We start from the raw sequence: 21,966 nt of genomic DNA, 5'->3' as shown, positions 1-21,966 counted from the left end.
TCCTTAGTGGGCCCATATCAGCAAATTCAGTGTGATCCAGCCTTATATTCCTCCCATTATTATTCCACATCCTTAAAATCCCTTGCCACACATATCCCCCTGATTTCTATCTATATAAATTTGAAAAAAAATATTTTTTAAAAAAAGATTTGCAGTTCTTTTGGAGTATAAGATACCTTCTCATGGGTGACACTTTGTATCTCACCTTTTGGGGCCTGTTGGGACTTTAGTCTAGTTATACATATGGAAGACATGAGGGGTGGTGGTGGGGGAGTGGGTCACAAAAAGTATTAGAAGCATCTTCCAAACCAATTGCTTCAAGACATTCATTTGTAGTGTCATCTTGTAAAACAGGATTAATCACTCTAGGTTTAATCCCTTCAGGTGGATCTTGGGTGGCCAACTTCTCAGGGCAAACTGGAGATGGCATGGCTATGTCCTCAGGGCAGACGTTTACAGGATTATCTAGAAAAGATTCAGCACAGTCTAGGGTTTAAACCTCTCCACGGATATCATTATCAACCCATATGTCACCATCCCATTTTTCAGGGTCCCACTCCTTTCTAATCAATGTCCTCACTTTAACGTCAGACACCATGCGAGATTAAGATTTCAGTTTATGTTGTAAAGTTACTACTCTAACAATGAGATTCTGAGTCTGATTTTCAGAGATCTCAAGTCTGCGGCTACAGGAAATAAGATTTTCCTTCAGGACACTCATAGAGACGTTTACATCCATCATACAGTGCATAAGCTTCTCATTTGAAGCTTATCCCTTTCTCTCAGTGTATACCGTGTATATGCAATGTATACAGTGTATCTAACAAAAACCAGCCAAAATTTCTGTGCTTTTATTTCCACAAAACTTTGTAAAAGTGTGGTAAAAACATTATCTCCCAGAGCCTGGCTTCATATAAGTGAAGCATTAGAAGAATCCAATGGTAATATTTTGACTGTCTTTTCTGCAAGCTCACCCCATGGATTGACAGTGTCATTCTGATTATGGGAAACAAAGTCCTAAGTGCCTTTGAGTCCACTCAGAGTAGAAAATCAATCATAAAAACCTGTTTTTATATTCTGTTTCTTAAGACCCACTCCTGGCACCAAGCTGTAATAATAGCTAGGTTTCTCTACAGAAACAGAATCAACTAGAGATATCTGTAGATATAAAATTCGTAAAAGTGCCTCACATAACCATGGGAACATAGAGTCCATGGTCTGTAGGGCAGGCTGCAAGTTGGCAATTTCAATGAAAGTTCTCAACAAACTCTCAAGAGAGGCTGGCTGGGCAAGCATGGGAATGTAAGAGTCCAAGGTCTGTAGGACAGGCTACAAGCTGACAGCTCTGATGAAGGTCTAGATGAACTCCACAGGAGAGGCTCACTGGATGAAGCAAGAAGAGTGACCGTCTCTCCTGAATCCTCATTAAAAGCCTTCTGCTGATTAAATTAAGCATCACTTATTGTGGAAGACACTCCCTTTAGCTGATTACAATCTCAATCAGCTGTGGATGTAGCCAACGTGAACATGATTTAAGTTCATGAAATGTCCTCATAGCAACAGACATGCCAGTGCTTGCCCAACCAGACAATTGGGCATTCCCACCTGACCAAATTGACACATGAACCTGACCATAACACTAGCAAACAGCAGTAGCAGAAACATCAATATCCAAAGCATTGCCAGCAGGAGAACATGCAACACTAGAGTGGAGGATGGACTTTCCCTGAGAAGGATATGTCCAAACTCTTCAAACCAACCCAGCCTCTTTCCAGGAAGAATTCATTGTCCATTGCAGGGCAGTTTAACACTTACTGCCAGAACATTAATGAGTTCACTGCCCCAAACCTAGGCAGACTCTTCATGGCCCAGGTTCTACAAGAATACAACTAAGAGAAGGAAGTTTCCAAAAAAGTAGTTAACATGGACTCTTGAATCACATTCAAAAAAATCTGAAAGGATTTTTTAATGTCATTGCCACCTTTGGTTATAAAGGTGCTTTCTAGCCAAAAATAAAGTAAAATAAGATATAAAAAAGAAAAAACAACTCAAATCAAACGTCAAACTGCACACCTAGTGGAACTAGAAAGCAAACAGGAGCTAAACCTAAAACGAACAAAAGATGAGAAATAAATAATAGAGCAGAAAGAATTAAATAGAGAATATAAAACAATAGAGAGCATTAACAAAACTAAAGTTTGGTTCTATGAAAATATTAGTAAAATTAACAAACTGTTAACTAGACTTTCTCAGGGCTGCAGGTAACAGCTGAAGAGCTGCTATTGCTGGGCAGGCCAAGAAAGATCAGCTTTTGGAAATAGTGGGAGAAGCTCTTGGCAACTACCTGATCCCCTCCCTAGGGCACTTTGGAGTCAGTGTGCAACACTTCCTGGGTCACTGACCCTGGTTGGGAAAGACTGACTAGATAATCCCCTCTGGTATGATTCTCCTCCCAGAATTTGCCTTCTAGGAAAAAATCATCTTGAGACAATGAAAGGACAAAGAGAAACAATAGAGGAGGACAATCTGGGGCAAAGTTGTTGGACTAAAATACCTGGGAGAGGGAAAGCTGTCTCCTGGGAAACAGAGCAGAAGCCAAACTCCTATATATGGGAATTCCAAAATAACTAACAAGCAAAAGCCTAGGACAAGCCACAGACCCAGAAAGCCAGGGAAAACCCAGAAGGTTGCATTTGCGTTGGGAAGATCTTCTAGATAGGAAGGCTGAAGCTCAAGAAAAATCTGTCTTATCACTAACTGGTTACAAAATCAAGAAACAAGCAGCTTATGGAATAAATCCCAGAGTTACAACATGCAACAAGAATACATGGCAAACACTCTCCAAGAACATCAACCAGTTTCATTCTTGTACCCATAAGGCCAACTCTACTTTACAGCACAAAGAAGTTACAACAGTCATTGTCCATTTATCCCTTAAGATTGATAGAATGATCAAATGAGAGGGAGGAGGTGTAACTGAGAAATTAAGATTTAACAATTTATTACTACAGACTCATTACAGAGATATTTAGATATTTCTTTTCAGTTTCTAGTATATAGACTAGCCAGAAGGAAATGCCTGGAATTGCTGAACTGTAATCCTGTAATCTTGATCTTTGAAAATGTTTTTATAAACTTATAGTTTTTATTGTGTGGCTGTGTGATTGTAAAATCCTTGTGACTGACAATCCCTTTATCCAGTGTATTGATAGATGAATAATAAAATAAAGATATGCATGGAAAAAATAATAAAAGGTCAGGAAGATGGGGGAAATACCCTTAGGTAAACAATAGACAAAAGTCATAGTACTACTTCAATAACTTTTCATCAATTGTAACAAATGCAACTGTTGTTAAAAAATAGTAGATTAGTAAAAATGTGTTATCAATTATAACAAATTTTCCACACTAATGCAAGTGTTGGCAGTGGAGTGGTGTATGGGAATCCTGTATTTTATGCATGATTGTTCTGTAAACACACAACTTTGTGAATAAAAATTCTATAATAAAAAGGTTCACAGCAAACAAAGAAATGGGAAAGAAGGCTCATCCAAGGAAGAGGTCAAAAATGTAGAAAACATAAACAAAGAAGACCACCATGTGGACATAGCAAACAAAGCATTTTTAAAAATGACCTGAAAATATGCTCAAAGAGATGAAAGAAAATACAGAGGAAAAATTAATGGATATCAGGGAAGCAATGAATGAACAATTTGAGAATCTGAGTAAAGAGATAGAAATTTTGAAAAGGAACCAAACAGAACTACTGGGGTTAAAGAACATAGCAACTGAAATGAAAAATGCACAAGAAAGTTCAAAAGCAGATTGCAGAAGGAAGAAGAAAGAATCAATGATCTCAAAGACAAGACACTTTGAATGAGTCAGCCTGAGGAATAGAAAGATAAAAAAGAATTCTAAAAAGCAAAAATAGCCTAAGAAACCCCTGAGACACCATCAGGCATACCAGTTTTGCCTTATGTGAGTTACAGGAGAAGAAAAAAAGAAAGGAGCAGAAAGAATATTCAAAACCATAATGACAGAGAGCTTCCAAACTTAGAAAAAGACATATCCAAGGATCCCAAAGAACACCAAACAATAAACATGAAGAAAAATATACTCATCACACTATCAAACGAAGTTCTGAAAATGTGACAGTTCTGAAAGCTGTAAGAAAAAAGCAAGGTGTTTCATACAAAGATTTCCCAATTATTGAGTGCCAATTTCTTCTCAGAAACAATGGCAACAATCAGATAATGAGTTGAAATACTTAAAGTGCTGACAGAAAACAGCTGCCAGCCAAGAATTTATATCTGGCAAAAATATCTTTCAAAAATGAAGGAGAGGTTAAGACATTCTCAGATAAACAAAAACTGAAGGAGTTTATCACCTCTACATCTGCCCTACAAACTTTACTAAAGGGAGCTCTTCAGATTGAAATGAAAGCACACTGGACAGTGGTCCAAAAAAGTATGAAGAAATAAATGCCTGTCTTAAAGGTATTTAATGCCAATATTACTGTGCTGTATTGTTTGATATGTAACTCCCTTCCTTACTTCATATAGGTGTTAAATTCAAATGCAAAAGAAGTAATGATAAATCTATGGTTGTGGATATATAGTTTACAAGATATAATTGGTAATAAGTACAAAAAGAATAGGTGGGGTGGACAGATGGAGGACTATAAGAAAAGTATATGTGCATGTTTGGAAGTTAAGTTGGGATCAAATTTGATTGCTATATATTTAAGATGTTATATTTTAAACCCATGGTAACTACAAGGAAAATATATCCAGATAGAAAAGAGAAGTAACTCAAAATGGTATGACACAAAAAATCAAATAAATAAAAAAGTAGGCATTAAAAGAAGAATTGAGTAGCACAAAAATGTATAAGGCATGTTAGAAAGAAAGCCATACCTGAAAGAGAATAAACACTCACCCAATTGTGGAGAAGAAAAGAATTTATTCATGACCTTTCAAGAATAGGCACACAATCAAATATGGCAGGTGTGCCAAGCAATAGAATGCCACTGACTTTATATCTTAAACTTATCATGCAGGTCCCTCCCCTGTTTCTTTTCTGATTGGATACTCCAGAGGTGACAGTCTGACTATTTCAAATTTCCCACCGAAGGTTCCCACTTTTGTTTATGCTTTACATTTCACTGACCCTGGCTGTTACCTATTTAAACTTGGTTTTATCTATATCAGAATTTGGCACCAATTCTAGGCTTGTGTCAGATGCCCTCCCCATTCCCTCCCCGCAAGGCCAGTCTGAGCAGTCTGAGCATTTTGCAGTCCTTTGTTTAGTGAGTTCCATTTCTCTCATCTTGCACCATCTTGCATGAAAGTTAAACTTAATTTTATTTTTAAAAATCCCCCCTCTTTCTTTTTAAACTCTTAGTTTTCACATTTTAGTCTTTTTCAAACTTGGTAAGTCTTTTCACACTCCTCATCATAGGGATCTTCCTCTCTAAGGGGGTACAAGTGGCTTTGCTTGTACTGAATAGGTATTTGCTTGGTTAAGGTAGCCTCAATGAGTCTCTGAACTGACCCTCAGGTGCATGGGATAATGCAGCACCCAAGTGCTGTGAGTATCCCAGCTACAATGATTAAAGAAGTTAGCATGGATAGTGCCATCCCTTTCCATTTCCCAAACCAGCTTTCTAACCATCCTTGTGAAGGGGTATCAATGCCTGAATTTTTGACCAATTCTTCAGATTACACCAGTAGGCCTTGTAAAGCTTTTATGGTAGTTCCTTCTGGAACTGTATTATTGGGGACAAATGTACAGCTACCCCCAACCATAACACGAATGGCTCCCTTTTCAGCTCTCCTGTCTAAGGCCATCTTATTCTCCCATGTCATTTGGCTAATAGCATCCAACTGTTCTGCTATTCCCTTAACTGCATCCTTGGTGTAATTGATAAATTTTTGTTGATTAATCCAATCCACATTTTTGTTGATGGTGACCCACTAGAATAAGGATGACTCAAATCCTGTAGCTGCTTGATTCCTAGACTTAAACTCATCTGGGATTCCCTGTGGCACCCCTTTATTGTCTAAATAAACTTAATCATCAAAGGAACAAAATAAGCTTTTTTTTCTTTCTTTTTCCTTGGGTTAGAATTTCCTCCTCCTTTTCAAATGCCAGGGTGAATTGGCCTTATCAAAATGGCCAATTGGACCAGAGCACAGATCCCCTTCCACTTCTTAGGTAATACTGGTTAAAAGATGTTCTTTCCATAATACCACCAAAGGTCTGTTGGGGTATGGTTAAACTGGAGAAAATGCAGTACTATCCTCAGTTACATCTCATGCTTGGGTACACAATACTGTGTTCCCAAAGCCCTGGAGCCTTTCTTCCTGTCTACAGAGACAGGGAGAATGGTTTCCTGGACTAAGCCAGGAAGCCAGTATGGCCTTGACTTTTCCACCCCTGACTGGAGGGAAAAGAGACAATGTACTACAATTTTCTCCAGGAGTAGTATTCTGAAAGAGGAGTACCATGCCTTTGAACTCCTTTTTATGTTTCCCCATGCATATAAGAAAGGGCGTGATAAGGGTCTGTGGCACAAGAATAACAGTTGCCTTTGTATAGATTCTGGACTGTATATTTAATCCATTCCACCCAGGCGTTTGTGTATCCATACCCTGTGTCTATTTCTATAGTTTGCTTCAAATTTTCTGCATTGACCACCCTGACAACTTTGGGATTATTCTGCATTGGGGATATAACCTCCAGCTGGGTCCCCTTTGGTATTATTAAAGAGTTAATTGAAGAGGGCATTATTGGTGCTGGGGACAGGACTTGGATCCTGAACCTTCCTATAAGGTTTTTCTTGTGAGATCTTACCCCATCTCATATATTCTATCAACTACTACTATTGCATCTCTGCTGTCTCCCCCTGCTGGATGTTTATCTGCTTTCTTGATGGTTCTCGCCACTGGGTTACACTTAAGATTTTTGCAATTAGGTGGAGAGTTTCTTTTATAAAAGGTTATTTTATCCTTTAATGGCCTCTAAGTCTGTGAAATTAATCCAATGTTCATGGTCTATCCTTGAACCTGGGTAGTCCATCATATATCATCCCAGGAAGGGCAGAGAGGCTCAACTGTAACACACCCTTACTGGCCTGAACACAAGTACTTGTTTTCCCCACTCAATTGCCATTGACTCATTAGATTGCCACCGTCTATTACTTGGCAAGCAACAAACTGTACTGTTTGGAACTCTAAACCTTCGGTTACATTCACTACAAATTTGATGGGGCTCATTTTGTCCCAAATTTGGAACATGATAGTTAGTATCATTATTTTCATTTTTAGATTGAGCTTTAAATCCCTCATTGTGGAGGGCCAGGAGCAATCAATCAGGCCCAAGCACGGAAAGTCCCCACAACATTGGGGTGGAACATCCCCAAGAGTTAAGCAATAACCAATGTTAGGAAACTGAGGGAACAGGATGTGTTTTGGCAACAGCTAACAGCATTTTTTCTGCTTCTATGATACACTTGCTTGCTAGCAGCTGCAAAACCACAACATAATTTTAGCCTTTATAACCACACCTTGAAAACCTCTAGGTGCTGCTCTCTGAATCTTCCTTCTTGGAAGTTTCTGAAGCAGTCACTGTCCGGCTAATAAAGACTCCAAATTGGCTTGCAGTTTTGGATTATGTGATTTCTCTTATGGTGCACCCTGCAACATTTGGAGGCTCCAGCGAGATCTTCCCTAATGGGACATCTGATGACCACAGGTCCTGGGGATCACCCCCGGAACTGAGGTCTGGCCTAGAGGAAGGGCTCAGAGAGACGTTCCTCTGCCCCAGACAAGGACCAGGAACCGGGCCAGTTCTACAGGACCATCTGAAATTATACAAAATCTGGTGGATTCATCTGTTTCTGGAAACCTCACCAGTGAGTACAAGTCTGTTACTGGATCCAGGTCAGGGACCTCTGGAAGGCTGGATGCAGTATTATATCCAAGATCAGGTCACGTTTCCCAGGACTTCTGGTTAGGAATCAATTAAGGATAAGGCTTTTGTGTGTCTTGGTTTAGTTTGTCCCTTCTCTCATCTGTTGGTCTCATCGCATTCTGTGTCACTCTGTCACATTCTGTGTTGTTCTTGTCATAATTGCCATGGGTCAGTCAAGCTTATATGTCTGTACTCCCCTTCAATGTTTTCTGAAAAATTTCCAGGAATTTCAGTGGAAAGCCAGAGACTACAGAGCCTCTGTCAACGCCTTCAACTTAAAAAAATTCTGCTCACAGGAGTGGCCAATTTTAGGTTCTGGGTGGCTTCCTGAGGGAACCAGAGCTACCTGTGGCTTATAAACTCCAAAGAACAATTTTTGGTAATCCAGGTTACCCTGACTGAATCCCCTATATACTAATTTGGATTGAAATTTTAACAGAAAAACCTAAGTGGTTACAATCTTGCCTGGAGTCCCAAAAAGGAAGACCCGCCCCAGAGCTAAAATGACCCTCTTAATAAAAACCTCTCAAAAAGAAAGGACTAATGGGATTCCAGTATTGACAGGACCATCAGAGGATCCACTCTTGATGGAACCTCCCCCATACCCAACAGCCCTTCCGCCACCTCTAAGACCAGAGGGGAAAAAGGACCAAGAGGTGGCAACCAGCCCCTCTAATAGCTGGGAGGTGCCCTTCAGTCCCCCCCCATACCAGAAGTGGCTCTGTTTACCACCCTTCTTCTGGTGCACAATCACCGGATTCTTCTGGAGCTCCAATTTTACCCTTGAGGCAGGTTGGCCCTGCCCTGGGGGATGACCGCTCACCTTTCATGGTCTATATCCCTTTTTTCTCTAGCAATCTAAAAACCAGAATCCCTCTTTCTCTGAAAAGCCCCAAGCGCTCATCTTCCTCTTGGAGACTGTCTTTTTTACCCACCAGCCCACCTGGGATGACTGCCAACAGCTCCTCCAGGCCCTCTTCACCTCTGAGGAATGAGACCGAGTCAGGAGAGAGGTGAGGAAGTTAATTCTTGGACCTGATGGACAACCTACTACTGAATCGACCCAATTAGAGGATGTGTTCCCCTCCACCCATCCCAGATGGGACCCTAACACTGATAGAGGTAAGGAGGCTCTCGATTGGTATCGCCAGACTCTGCTCCCGGGAATACAAGCGGTGACCAAGAAGCTGACCAACTTGTCTCAGGTAAGCAAAACTGTACAAAAGCCAGATGAATATCTGGCCCCTTTCCTTGAGCACCTCCTTGAGGCATACCACTTGTATACCCCTATAGATCCAGAGGCGCCCGAAAATAGGTGAGTCATAAATATAGAATTTGTCACCCAGTCGGTCCTAGATACAAGAAAAAAATTACAGAAATTAGAAGGACTTAAGAGTAAAGTGCTGCCTGAACTGATAGAGATTGCCCAAAAGACTTTTAATAACAGAGATGACCCCAGGACCACGCAGTTCAAAAAATAGCCAATATTTTAGTATCCACAATGGCTGAACAGGAAAAACAAAAAATAAATGGAAAACCATTGAAAAAAGAAAGGGAAACCAAGGAAAAAGGTTGGGCATAGGTGCAAACCATTGCACCTACTGCAAAGAAAACAGACATTGGAAAAATGAATGCCCTAAAAGAGGACTTAAAGGACTGAAACCAGCCCCTGCTCTAGTTGAAGAGGTGAATTGAGGGGGCTGGGTCGCCTTCTGTTGAGCCCCTGGGAGCCCAAGGTCACCTTAGAAATCAGGGGCAAACATATAAAATTTCTTGTGGATAGTGGGGCGACCTTATCCATCCTCCAGCAGACAGAAGGGCCCATGTCTAAGGAAAAAATCCCCATACAGGGAGCAAGGGGAAAGACAAAGTCTTACCCATGGACTAACACTAGGATCACTAACCTTGGGGAAAGAACTGTCACCCACTCGTTTCTTCTAATGTCAGAGTGTCCATACCCCCTTTTGGGGAGAAGCCTTCTCCAGAAATTACAAGATACCATCTCTTTCAAAAATGATTCGACTGAGCTCTCCTTTAGTACAAACCCCTCAGCAATCCTCCTCACTTGCCCCTTATCAGAAGAGTATTTACTTACTGCAGAGGTGGCACTGCCGGCCCCAGTTCCATATTTGTGGGAATTTAAAGAAAAAATACCAGGCATATGGGCAGAAACTAACCTACCAGGATTAACTGCCCACCGGTTCCCCATTGTTATCCAGCTGACTAGCACCACCACCCCAATCAGAGTCCGACAATACCCAATAAGCTTAAAGGTTAAAAGAGGCATTGCATTCCATATCAAAAGACTCCTAGAGGCAGGTATTCTAGTCCCCTGCCATTCGACCTGGAACACCCCCCTTCTCCCAGTCCAGAAACCCAGGACCAATGATTTCCAGCCAGTGCAAGATTTCTGAGAGGTAAAAAAAAAAAAATGAAACCATTCACCCCACTGTGCCTAACCCACATATGCTCTTGAGACTGTTGCCTCCCAGCCAGCAGGTCTACACTGTTCTGAACTTAAAGGATGCCTTCTTTTCGCTTCCCCTGGCCATGGTAAGTCAACCCATCTTTGCTTTTGAATGGACTGACCCAGAGGGGGCTTCTCTGGACAACTAACTTGGACTCGGTTGCTGCAAGGCTTCAAAATTTCTCCCACCCTGTTTGATGAGGACTTAAGCCAGGATCTGGCTCGTTTTAGACAAAAGCATCCAGCGATAACCCTACTACTATATGTGGGTGACCTCTTACTGGCAGCTAATAATCTATCAAACTGCAAAAAGGCAACCAAAAACTTGTTACAGGAACTAGCCCAGTTGGGCTATCGGGTTTCAGCCAAAAAGGCTCAGCTCTGCACCAGTTCAGCAACATACTTAGGGTATGAATTAGAAGGGCGAAAAAGATCTCTGTCTTCTAATAGGATTGAAGCTATCCAAAAAATACCCCAACCAAAAACAAAAAGGCAGGTACGGGAGTTTTTAGGAGCAATTGGATATTGCCAGCTCTGGATTCCCGGGTTTGCAGAAATAGCAAAACCCCTGTACACTAGCACAGGGGCAAAGGAGGAAGCTCTAACCTGGACCAAGGCTGAGCAAAAAGCTTTTAAAATGCTAAAACAGGCACTTGTGAGCGCCCCTGCCTTAACCTTGCCCTGTCCAAACCTTTTCAACTACATGTCACTGAAACCCGAGGAATAGCAAAAGGAGTCTTTTGCTAAGACCATGGAAAAGGTCAGTTGCCTACCTGTCTAAAAGATTAAGCTGTGTGGCAGCTGGGTGGTCAAGCTGCCTCCGAGCCATTGTTGCCACTGCTATTTTGGTAAAAGAAGCATCTAAATTAACTCTGGAACAGGACTTACACATGGTGGCCCCACATTCAGTAGAAATGTTACTAAGGAGCCCACCCCAGAGATGGCTCTCAAATGCCTGGATAACCCAGTATCAGGTATTGTTACTGGATTCCCCAAGAATCCACTTCCTAAAAAAGGCGGCTCTTAACCCCGCCACCTTGCTCCCGGGTGGTGACCCATCCGAGCCCATCCATGACTGTCGTGAGATCTTGGAATCTTTCACGAACCTGAGGGCTGACCTCACCGACAACCCATGGCCAAATCCTGATGAAGAATTATATACAGACAGGAGCAGTTACATCTCAGAGGGAATCAGGTATGCGGGGGCAGCAGTGGTAACTGCGGACACGGTCAACTGGGCTCAGGCCCTAAGATGTGGGACTTCAGCCCAGAAGGCCAAACTAATAGCTCTGACCCAGCTCTAAGGTGGGGAAAAGGAAAGGTTGTCAACATCTACATGGACAGGAGGTACGCTTTCACAACTGTGTATGTCCATAGGGCATTATATCAGGAGTGGGGACTTTTGGCTTTGGGAGGAAAGGAAATAATAAATATACCAGAAATACTCGCCTTGCTAGATAGAGGCTATCTGGTTACCAAAAAGGGCAGCTGTTATACATTGCAAAGGACATCGACTGCCAAAACTCAAATTGCCATAGGAAATGCCCTGGCTGATAAAATGGCAAAAGAGGTTGCCCAAAAACCAGTGGGGCTGCTGCAGATACTTCCTGTTTTACCGGGGCGAGTGCTGCCAAGCCCTCCAAAATATACTGGGGGAGAAATTAGACTGGGAGAAACTGTGGGCTCTAGAACAGATCCAGATGGTTGGAAAATTCTCCCGGAAGGGAGAATCCTAGTGCCAGAGCACCTGGGGAAATTTTTGATTACCCACATTCGCCAAAGTATACACCTGGGCAGTATGAAACTAATTGAACTCTTACAGAGAGATTGCTACATTCCCTGATTGCAACAACAAGCCCGGCAGGTATCATCCAGATGCCACATCTGTGCCCAGATAACTTCCAGCCAAGGGAGAGAAATGTCCCAAGGAACCAGGCTGAGGGGACAAGCCCCAGGGGAACAGTGGGAAATACACTTCATGGAAATATTACCTGGTCCATATGGATACAAATACCTGTTAGTCTTCATTGACACCTTCTCATAGTAAAAAAAACTAGTTTCTAAAATTCTCCCCTGATTTGGCTTCCCGACTGCAATGGGGTCCGACAATGGGCTGGCGTTCATTGCCCAAGTTACCCAATTGTTAGCAAAAATATTAAATATCAAATGGAAATTACATTGTATTTATAGGCCACCGAGTTCAGGGCAAGTTAAAAGAATGAATAGAACAATAAAGGAAACTTCAAATAAGCTAAAGCTTGAGACTGGTGAAAACTGGGTGAGTCTGCTTCCATTTGCCCTCCTGAAAACTTAATGTACTCCCTATGTTAAGGGAATCAAACAACCACCTCCACTAATCCCTAAATTTGGGGGAAAATAGCTGAATTAAATAACCATTCTCTTCTAAAATCATTACAGGTCCTGCAGTCTACCACCCAGCAAACTCAGGAACCGGTGAAAGCAGCCTGTCCAGGACCACCAAATCCTGCCCCTAAAGAAAGATCTATTTCAGGTGCAGCCTGGAGGCCTAGTCTGGATAAAGAAGCTTCAGCCAGCCACCTTGGAGGCCTGGTGGATGGGACCCCTGCCAATGATATGAAAATTATTTTCCTGGTCCCCATGGCTGACCATACTCTTGTCTGCCATAGCAGGGCCCCTAATTCTCATATTATTAAGCTTAATGTTTGGACCGTGTATAACCAACTGTCTAACCTCATACATGCAAATCATTGGTCCTTGAAACCCAGTATCAGAAAATTTTTAATCAAAATAAAGAAACAATGATTTGATTTTCTCATAAAACCAGTGGGGAATGTGGAGGGTTAGGAGCAATCAATCAGGCCCAAGCAGGAGCAATCAATCAGGCCCAAGCAAGGAAAGTTCCCACAACATTGGAGTGGAATGTCCCCAAGAGTTAAACAATAACCAATGTTAGGAAACTTAGAGAATGGGATGTGTTTTGGTGACAGCTAACAGCATTTTTCTGCTTCTATGATACACTTGCTTGCTAGCAACTGCAAAACCACAACATAATTTTAGCCTTTATAAGCACACCTTGAAAACCTCTAGGTGCTGCTCTCTGAATCTTCCTTCTTGGAAGTTTCTGGGGTAGTTGCCGGCCAGCTAATAAAGATTCCAATTTGGCTTGCAGTTTTGAATTATATGGTCTCTCTTTTGGTGCACCCCACAAAACTCATCTATCTTCCTTGATAAGTGTCTCCTACCAGGGTCAATATTAACTATGTTAGAACAAAACACAGAATCCAAACCCCAAATCCAAAAACCCCTATGCTCCTAACTATTGTCTCTTTAATGTAATTTTTAAAGTGTCTGAAGTTGGAATTATTTCCCAAGAATCAGACTGCATTGTTGGGTACTTATCGTCCAGCTCAGGTACTGGTCCTTTCACTCAGATGTAGTAAATCCAGACTTTCTTTGCAGTCTGGACGGCCATCTAAGTTGTCAACAGAATTTGATAGGATCCTTCTCAGGCCAGTTGGAGTTTGGATTCCTTCCATTATTTGATGAGGACCCAATTGCTGGGTTGGTGTTGATGAACAGCAAATTCAAGAGGTTGGGTCTGAGCCAGTAAACCAAGGTGCCTGAGGGATGACAGAGTAAATGACAAAGCCAGTACATAATTCTTAAGGAAGATGTCCCTTGCAAAGCCAGCTACCAGCATGGTCTGTCCTAAGGCAAAATTATCCTCTGGCTCTGGACCTGTAAAACTCAGAACAAGTTATCTGTTCCCAATATACAAAAGAGGGACAGTCATAGGATACATATCTTCATTTCCATAGGGAGAAATTGAAAGGAACACAGGGGTCACTGGACCCAAGCAGTTTCAAAATCCCATAGGGCAAACTGTATTAGATTTCAAAGTCAGAGTCAGTTATTTTGGGGGCTTTAGAAAGTGGCAGTCCCACCATTTCCAAGGGCCTACACGGTGGTCTGCCTCTCTCCAAATGCAAACTTGGGGGATATTAGGAAGACCAACTTTTTCTCAGCTCCACTCTCTCCAAGCATAGGAGCTACACCCAGGCTTTCTGTCATCTCTACAGCATATGCTCAAACCCTCCGCATGGTAGTAGCTAGGCTCCCTCCAATCCCCAAAGAATATGCTCCACCTTCCCCAAGCCTGAGGCAGTACCATTCTTCCACTGCAATGATGTGGAAGGCCCATCACCTGCCTTAGGGGAAAATTCATCCTCTCCACATACTTAGGTGGGTCAGTTCTCCTGGCCTGAGGCTTCTTGACTTTAAACTTTAGCTTCCATAGTTCTGCCTCTGAAGTTATTTTACCTTCACATTGTCCCTTTTCTGTTCCTCTCAGTCCTTGCTGGTAGTGGTTCTCTTTGGGCAGATCCCACAATATTCTCACTGGGTTTCTATGCCGTAGCTTCAGATCATGCCCATCAATCAGTTCCACGGGTACTATCGGGTCCCTTCCCAACAAGTTACCTTCAGCTTCTGGAATGTACAGCAGGGGGCTTATAATTTAGTTATAAAATGGGGGCTTTAAATACTTCCCCTTTTATCCCCCAAATATTGAGGGAGCTACCAGTGAATTTGATCCCCTTTGGGATGTGGGTCACAGAAGATCGAGCTGTCTCAGTGTCTACCAAAAATATAATTTCTTCCTGATATGGGCCCACCTTCAGATTTGCCACAGGCTCCTGGTGGGATCTTGAGATGAGAAGCTTCTGACCCCTCATAGTCCTCCAAATTCATCAGGGGTATTATCCAATCTTCTTTCTTTAAGCTCAGGCACTCCCTTTTGAAATGACCAGGTTTCCCACAGTGATAACACCATACTGAGTCCTGTGCTCTCCTCACTCCTTTATCCATTTTGACCCAGACTGTTTCTCTATCTCACCTCTGCCTGTCTCCTACCTGCTTTATCTCTAATCTCCTCTTGACCATGTGGTCAACCGTGCTTAACCTGAATAGCTTGTTGCTTCTGCTTTTCTTCTTCCTTTCTCACAAACACTTTCTGAGACTCTCTCAATGACTCACCTAGTGGTTTATCCATCCACCCATCTATTTTCTGGGTCTTTTTCTGAATGCCAGGCCAAGATCTCTTCACATAGCTGAACTTTAATATTCCTTGGGCTACAGGACTACCAGGGTCCATTCCTGAATATTTCCTCATCTGCTCCCTCAACATTTGCAGGTAAGTAGTGGGAGTCTCAACTTTTTCTTGAGCCATCTCAAAGGCTTTATTTAAGTTCTGAGATTTGGGTACAGCCAATTTTATCCCTTGTATAATGAGGTCTTTAAAATCTTTCATTCATGCCCTGTCTTTCTGATCATTATTATTCCAATTGGGATCTACATTTGGGGAATTTCTGCTCTGCTGCCATTATCCCTTGTCTGGGCAGGTGCTGCCTCTCCCATTCTTTCATAGCTGCCCTCCCCACCATTCCCCTTTCTTCTCCCATAAAGAAGATATTCAGGATAGACATAAGTTTAGACCAGGTATATAAGCTGGGCCCTAAAAATTGATCCAGTTGTTAGGCTAGCCCTGCTGGATCATCCATTAATGATTTAATCTCTTCCTTTAGTTCCTTACTTCTGTCAGGGGTGTTTGCATAACTGATTTCCCCTGGTCCAATAGGTATTTCTCTCAGAGGGTATAGGGACTCAACAGGTCTATGTTCTTTTACTCTTTTTTCCTCAGAAGCCCTCAGAAATGGAAAATTCTGTATATCTTTCTTACACTGTTCTAGCTCCTTCCTCAATTGTTGTGGGTTGTCACAGGTGGAACAGTTAGCCCTGATTGCCCCTCCTTCTCCCTGGGGGGAATGTGGGTTAGTTCCATTGGGCCTTCAGGGTCCAAATGTCCCTGCCCAGTGGGAGAAGCCTTGGGTAGGGGAAGGCTCAATAAAGGAATCCAGACTTAATTTCTAAAGATTTAGCCTCTGACTCTGGGGTTTTGACCTTTACAGGATAAAGAGGGGTTCCCTTTCCCTTTAGTTAACACACGGCATAATCAGACTTCTCTTTGGAAAAAGGTTTTTTATTTTAATAATGTAAAAAACCAATCCTCTTCTGCCCTGTATTTTGTCCAGAATATATCAGGTGGCACAATGCTTTCCTTGGTCGAAATATAACAAGAAATATTTAATCATTTTCTTTTTGTCCTTTCCCTTGTTTCAATCACTATTGGTCCAATGTTCCAATATTCTCCATATGGACTATACAGGGGAATGTTCCCGAGGGGCTCTATAGGTACCCCCTTCCCTTTTCTCCCTGGCCAGCTGACTGCCTCTATTACCTATTCTGAGTCTTGCCTGGTTTTTTTTTTCTCACAGCACCATTTTGCTTCATCTGATGTTGGCCCTTTCCCTCTCAGGAGAAGGGAACCATGGATTAGACTCTGCACTTGCTTACTCAATGCCAGGCTCATCAGAATTCTTCCTGACTACCAAGGCAATGCTTAATAGTCTTTTTCTTACCTTGGTCCATGCAGAGTTGCCTGGCCACTGTGAGACAGATTTTCCCTTCCCCTTTTTCTCATTCACAATCAGTGGATCCAAGAGATCAAATTGGGTCCTTCTGGCTGTTGGAACTGGGCCCCCAATGGTGGTTTACAAGATCACTCAATAAGTGGTGTGTGCCTTCCCTTCATCTTCCCTGGGAGTCATCCTCCAAAACCTCAGATCCTGGACAAGCCCCCAGAGTTTTTAGAAAGAAAACCACACTTAAAAGAGAATAAACACTCACCCAATTGTGGAGAAGAAGTTTATTTATTCACAATCTTACAAGAATGGACACACAACCAAAATATGGCTGGTGCACCAAGCAGTAGAACACCACAGGCTTTATACCCGAAGCTTAACATGCAGGTCCCTCCCCTGTTTCTCCACTTATTGGATACTCCAGAGGTTACAGCCTATCTGGATAGTCTAACTAATTCAAATTTCCCACTGAAGGTTCCCACTTTTGATTGTGCTTTACATTTCAGTGACCCTGGCTGTAACTTTATTTAAACTTGTTTTTACCTATGTAAGGATTTGGTGCTAATTCTAGGCTTTCATCAGAGGCCCTCCCCTTTCCCTACTTGTAAGACCAGTGTGAGTCATTTTGCAGCCCTTTGTTTAGTGAGTCCATTTCTCTCATCATGCATCATCTTGTGTGAAAGCTAAACTTAATTTTATTCTTACAGAGATGCACAGCATAAATAGCAAAATGGCAGAAAAACGTTCTTTATTATCACTTGGAAAATGGATTATACTCTCCTGTCAAAAGGTGGAGATTGGAAGATTGTATTTTAAAAAGTATGGCCAAGTTCCTGTTGTCTTCAAAAGACTCTCCTTAAATTCATAGACACAAGATGGTTTTTGCTGCTCAGCATCTCCTGTCCTTTCCACATAAAGGGCATTTCCATTTCTGCAAAGAACATTGTTGGAATATTGATTGGGATTGGTACTGCATTAAATCTATAAATTGCTTTGGGCAGAATTGGCATCTTTCCAACATTTAATCTTCCAATTCATGAACAGATAATGTCCTTCCATTTACTTAGGTCTTCTCTGATTTCTTTTAGCAGAAGAAATTCTGTGAATAAGTCCTTTACAAACTTGGTTAGATTTATTTCTAGATATTTGATGCCTTTATTTGCTGTTGCAAATGGAATTTGTTTTCTTAATTTCTTCTTCTGATTGCCCATTGCTTGCATGTAGAGATACTGCTGTTTTTGTGAGTGTTGATCTTATACTCCATTACTTTGCTGAATTCATTTGTTAGCTCTAGGAACTTTGTGCTGGATTTTTCATAGGATCAGATCATCAGTAAATGGGGAGTGTTTTATTTTTCCTTTCCAATTTAGATGCCTTTTATTTACTTTTCTTCTCTAATTGCTCTTGCTAGAACTTCCAGTACAGTGTTAAATAACAGTAATGACTTATCTTGTTCCTGATCTTAACTAGGATGTTAGCTGTGGGCTTTTCATATTAGTCCCTTTGTGATATTGAGGAACTTTCCTTCTAATACTACTGTTAAAGTGTTTTTATCATGAAGGAGAGTAGGATATTTGTAAATGCCTTTTCTGTTAATATGATATATATTGTATTAACTGACTTTCTTATGTTGAATCATCCTAATGTACCAGAGATAAACCCCACTTGATCATGCTGTGGGAGCCCACGGATTGGAATCACCTCCTTTAGGGAAAATCATGGAACCTTGAGCATGCAGTAACCCATGTGACCAGAACACAGACATTGAAGGTAACTGAGTATAATCACCTTTGATAATCAACTTTCAAGGGACTCAGCAGAGACTTATTTGTGGCCAGGTCTCATGAGACTCTGCTATGTAAGGGACTCCCCTTCCTCTTGTTTTTGTGGATCACTGATTTACATTTCCCAACCAGCCACCATTAGGAAAAGGTGTCCCTTGTTAGTAAGTCCCAAATTAAACTCATGGGGAAAGTTCTGCCTGGTATGTTCTTTTGTTTCAGGTTTAAGCTGGGCTTGAACCTTTGGTGAGGCAGCCAGGAGACCAAAAAGCTGTTGGCAGTAAAAGGCATGAGTAATGGGAAAAAAGACTCCCCAAGGGGAATCCCTGGTTGGGCTGAAACCTCCATGGAGGGAGGGATGACTACTTTCTTATATGAATGGGACCACCAAGGGGATATGGTGATGTTTATAACTCCCCATAATGATTAATAGCCCTCCTGTAACAGGCCTAGGACAGTTGGGATTTTATAGGAATAAGGAAAGCCACCAGGCCACTGCTGTAGCCTGGCTGCTTTTGAAGGCCATGCTTTCAGCTACAGAAGAGGCCCTGAAGGGGTCACGAGGAAGAATAACTTAAATTAGAGAGGGATATGTGGGTAATGCATGGGGAGTTGAAAGACACTTTAAATGAGAGACTATGCTGAATAGATGAAAATTAGTAAGAGCATGTTGTTGAGCTAAGGTAAGGGGACAGGTGTTACCTAAGAGTCAAGTAAGACATACTCTAAATTCCTCCAATTGGGATCCCAAATTTTTCTTTTTTTTTCTTTTTGTTTTTTTTTGTTCTTTTTCTTCATTTTTAAAATTTTTTTATTAGTATTTTTTGGGATCCCAAATTTTGGGACCCAGTGGATTTTTCTTCAAGCGATGAGGATTCCCAGTCTGACCGGCAGAAGGAGGATGAAGGGTGCAAATTTGTTTACCCTCTGGTCCAATGTAAAATTAAGTCAGAGTATTTCCCAGCCCATAATCAGGCAGACAGAGATTATGCATCTGGTGTGGCCCCAGCCCCAACCATGCCCACTGAGCAAATAAATGCATGGTGCAGTGAGATTTTACTGCTTCTGAATTATGAGAGATTGAGGCTCATTATAGGCAAAAGCCTGAAGATCTTTTATCAAATTGGCTACTGTGATTGTGGAATTCTGGTGCAGATGGCATACTGCTCTCAGGGTGAGATGAGAAAATTATCCTCTCTCACCACCCATTCTTCTCTGCATCAATCCATGTATTTATTAGCTCCTACAATGGAAACAAATTCAGTACTTAATTGGCTCATATTCCAGTGTAAGCAGGTGTGGCCCAATGAAGGGTATTTGTCCCTTAAACCCCCCTATTGGAACACCATTGACACACTACAAAATTTATTAAGGGGGCTAGGAATGAGGCATGCAATTTATATGCTGGGTACCATTGGACCAGATAGTGTAACTTACACCACAGGAATTGAGACAATTCTACATGCTCCTCCCAATGAGTGCTATGGGACTTTTGTGCCAATTATCAGTCCACCTATAGAACAGCCCATCTCACAGGCTGGCCAGTTGATTGCACAACTGGGGGAGACAGCCTAAAATGAAGGAGAGCTAGAATTAGAGCTGCAGGTTGTGTCCAAGATGACATGATGATCAGAACTGGGTTTCACCTACACAAAAGTGGAAAGGTCTAATAGCTGCTAGAGCTAAAATTGAGGATATTGACAGGCAGCTAAATGCAGTATTAGTTGAACTGTGGAGCAAGCTTCCCAAAGAGCAGAGGTTTATTAGGCAGTTCCAAAGGTTGCCTCTTTACTATAAGAAATTAACACTCAATTTTTTAGTATTCCCTTAAATAGGGTCAGTTTTCATATTCACCTGGAAAAGAAAAAAGGATTTTCATCTTGCTCCCATGAGGCTACTTATATGGCCAAAGTCTCATAGCAAAGAATTTGGGTAAGAAGAAAATTATAACCCAATATATTGTTATGTTAATCAGTAACTCTTTCTCAGAACTGAAAGAAGCTTCAGGCTCATTGTTGTTTCACCTTGGAAGTCTGGGATGGGCAATTGATGGGATAAATTTCAATGCTTTGGCTGCCCTGTCAAATTCATTGGATTGTTGGGGTATTAGAAGCCTTTCATTCTTCGCTTAGCTCAAATGTCAAAACCTGTGTGTGCTTTGATTAGGAAAATCTACCCCTGGGAATGGAATAACTCCCAGCAGGCTGCTTTTGAAAAAGCCAAATGAGCTATCTATCATACTGTCTTAGGCTTTATGGGTGGTGTATCCAGGTGTGGCCAGTACTGATATTGGCTTTGGGTAGGGCTTGTGGCAAAGGAAACAGGCAAAGTACATTTCCACTGGCTTTGGGGCTTAGCTCTAGAAAGGAGTCAAACTGTGGTATAGTTCTTTAGAAAAATGACTGTGCTGCCTATAAAATCTTACTGCAAGTTAAGGGACTAACTCAGAAATGCCTTGTTAAATTGAGACTAGCCATCACCATAGAGGGTAGGTATTGAACACTTCCACTAAGCCTCACCTGGCAGTGCACAACAATGAATATTAATGGAATGGAAAGCTTATCCACTACAGCACAGGATTCTCAACAACAGCCCTTTAAACACAAAGATGCATGGTATCTTAGGACCAGTTTTCTGTGTGGAAGCAGTAGCCATGCAACCTAGTATGGACACTATATGGTGGGAAAACTGGGACTATACCAAGCAGCCAATGGGCTGAATTAAAGGCTGTATGCATGGTCATTGTTTCTGAACCAGGAAACACATTAATATTTGCACAGACAAGTGGACAGACAACCTACCTGGAGCTACCCAATTATGGAAAACACTTGGTGATAGCCACCCTTATGGAGCCAAATGACCTCACCTGAATTGCATGAATTGATTCTATATGCTGTATGCCTTGGTCCATTCCTGTTTCCTGATGTTTGGGGTTTGAGAATAAAAGATTTTCTTACAGATTTTAAATCTCAGCAGATTCCTCATCATTGCATAGTCATAGGGACAACATCAATTCTGTGGAGAGAATTGTGCTAAGGTTTTGTGCTAAGCATTGGAGACACTCTTTGACCAAGACAGATACAAACCAACAGACCCATGGGCTGTATCCAATGTTAACCAGCCTCTGTTCACAGCCCTGAGCAGCTACTCCCACTCCTGTTCCTGGTAAATTAGTAACTGCTGAACCTGTACAAATCCTGTGAATACAGTTAAAGGGACCAGTGATGCTATGACTGCAGTAATATAATGAGGGTGACTTGTTTTTGCCTGTGCCACAAGCATT

The 21,966-nt window shown here is 41.8% G+C and overlaps 1 pseudogene; it reads left to right on the top strand.

Annotated features, from left to right (window-relative positions):
• LOC143672003 (eukaryotic translation initiation factor 3 subunit H pseudogene) overlaps positions 1-1,893 on the top strand; it is a 29,192-nt pseudogene extending 27,299 nt beyond the window's left edge.
• Positions 1,894-21,966: the final 20,073 nt, after the last annotated feature.

The sequence above is a fragment of the Tamandua tetradactyla genome, chromosome X (genome assembly GCF_023851605.1).
Source record: "Tamandua tetradactyla isolate mTamTet1 chromosome X, mTamTet1.pri, whole genome shotgun sequence".
Taxonomy (NCBI): domain Eukaryota; kingdom Metazoa; phylum Chordata; class Mammalia; order Pilosa; family Myrmecophagidae; genus Tamandua; species Tamandua tetradactyla.
The sequence above is the reverse complement of the archived record's forward strand: the minus strand, read 5'-3'. Positions and strand labels throughout refer to the sequence as shown.